Genomic DNA, 2,576 nt, shown 5'->3' with positions numbered 1-2,576 from the left:
ATTAACAAATTTAACAAATGTAATTAATATATTTGATAAATGCAAATAAATGCTGTTCATTAAACTTTATAAAATTCTAATCACAGGAATAACATTACATTTTATAATATATTAAAATTGAAAACTTTTTTTAAAAATTTGTAATAATATTTCACAATATTGCTGTTTTTTTTTTACTTTATTTTGATCAAATAAATTCAGCCTTGATGAGCAGAAGATATTTATGTAAAAAAAAATTATAATGTTTCCAAACTTTTGGCAGGTACTTTAATAATAATATCAATTCTATATACTTAACAATATAATATAATATAATAAAGTACTAGAATATATTATAGTAATCATGATCATTAAATGCTGCTTTTTATTTTATTACAGGACAATAGCATGTATCATTACAATATAAGATATCTATGTAATATATAAGATATCTTTTAATGTGCTAAAATATATATTTTTAATAATAAGTGCTGGGGGCGTGGCTTGTGGGCGTGACTTGGGGCATGGTCAGATTTTCCTTCCTTTTTGTCTCTAGCTGATCACATGCCTGAGTTATAAACCGCTAATGCATTGAGGAAATTAAACCAAATTATAGGTCTTTATGATTTTAAAAGTAAGCATGAAATGGAGCGATGTGGGGTTGGACCTACAACTCTCAACCTGTGATTAGAAGCATAGTTTCTCATTACAGGGTTTCTATGGGTCTTAAAAAGGTCTACCCTTCCACAATTTAAGGCCTTAAAAGGTTTTAAATCAGAGCAGAAAGTATTAAACTCATAGTCATGGCATGAAATCTTGCATGCACTACAAAAATGATGTTCATTCTCAGTGGTTTTGTTTTCCAATTCAAATACCTAAACATCCTTAAATCCAGTGTTGGGGAGTAACAGTTACTGAGAAAAAAATGTGTAATTAAATTACTGTTACTTATGAAAATGGTAACGATTACAAAGGGTGTTACATCTGAATATTTTCTGTAAAAAGCTAGGATATGTTGAATAATATTCATTTGTTGCTTTGCCTGTTTTTGATGTGCACGATGCCTCCAGCCATTTAAAGGCTGTTTAGTAAAGCAATGCTGTTCTGATGCTTCTGATTGGTTCTCTTGTTTGAATTTGCAGCGCACCACATTTGCCAATTACATCAATCCACATTGCTGCTGAAAGCTTTAGGCTACAACCTGTCTTAAGAGCTGCCACCATGGCGAGTGATAAAAATGTGTTTCAGTGCTGAAAATTTTAAAATCAAAAATCATAACGATTTGAAAGTAAAAAGAGGCGATAAGTCTGATTTTGTGGTGGCTGTGCTTTAAAATTAAAATGCTATAATCTTGAGTTTAGTGTTGAGTGTTACTGCAAGGTTAACCCTGCCTGGTTTAAATATTTGAAAATGATTAACAGTTGAAAACATTTGTTAGAAATTTAGAAAAGTAATCAAAAATTAATCAAATGTAATCAGTTACATTAATGAAGTAATTGAAATAGTTACACTATGTATTACATTTTAAATAGGGTAACTTGTAATCTGTAACAGATTACATTTCCAATGTAACTTTCCAACACTGCTTAAATCAAGATATTAGAGATGCAAAATGATGAACAGTCTTGAGTCTTGTTTTCTGAGAAATTGAACAAAATGAAGTGAGGTTATTCTTAAAACAAGAACAAATATCTGTTAGTGGGTTATGAAAATTACTTAACTGAATTAAGGTTATTTTTCTGAGACCACTGGCAGATATTTGTTCTTGATTTAATAAAAAACTCACTTCATTTTGACCAGTTTAGCAAAAAACAAGACTTATTATCTTCTGTCATTTTGCTTCTCGGGTAAATGGATCTTGATTTAAGAATCTTTAGACACCTGCACTGGAAAACAAGGCAAAAGTACTGAGGAGGAGCGACCAACCAATCCAAATGCTCATTTGAGTTTATCTGAGTTTGAGGATCAGCTGGTCTCAAGTGTGTTTCCTCTTGATTGTCAGTGAGCTGCGTGAGCGGATCCAGCCAGAGATTCTGGAGCTGATCAAACAGCAGCGACTCAATCGTCTGTGTGAGGGAAGTTGCTTTCGCAAACTCGGCAACAGACGGAGACAAGGTGCCGAAAGCTCACATCTGCCCATGACAGCCGCTTCTGCGCTATTCTTCTGTAATGTGAGTTTCCTCTTCTAATGATCTTTGGTTCCTCTCACAGAGAAGTTCTGGTTCTGCCGTCTGTCGTTAAATCACAAGGTCCTGCACTACGGAGATCTGGACGAGTCTCCGCAGGGTGAAGTGCCGTTTGAACTGCTCACCGATAAGAGTGAGCGCACTTACGTGACATAAAACCACTGAATATTATTCACATCACGTGTTGCACAGTGTATTCAGACTCACTGTCATTGACCCACAGTTCCCGTGTCGGACATTAAAGCAGTGCTGACGGGGAAAGACTGTCCACACATGAAGGAGAAGAGCGCACTCAAGCAGAACAAGGTAAAGCCACTTACTTCATCTTCTCCAGCGCACTTTTGAGCAGAACTGATATAGAGAGAGAAAGATCTGACATGACACTGTTGTTTAATGTCTTTTTTTTTTTTT

General features: G+C 34.5%; 1 protein-coding gene across 2 annotated transcripts in view; it reads left to right on the top strand.

The window, feature by feature from the left end:
* Positions 1–2,576, top strand: part of LOC107746776 (gastrula zinc finger protein XlCGF8.2DB-like) — a 19,729-nt gene that overhangs the window by 11,667 nt on the left and 5,486 nt on the right. The window lies entirely within an intron of this gene.

Source organism: Sinocyclocheilus rhinocerous, unplaced genomic scaffold, assembly GCF_001515625.1.
Source record: "Sinocyclocheilus rhinocerous isolate Xijiao unplaced genomic scaffold, SAMN03320098_v1.1 scaffold4304, whole genome shotgun sequence".
NCBI classification, from domain to species: Eukaryota; Metazoa; Chordata; class Actinopteri; order Cypriniformes; family Cyprinidae; genus Sinocyclocheilus; species Sinocyclocheilus rhinocerous.
This window is presented reverse-complemented; position numbering and strand designations above follow the sequence as displayed.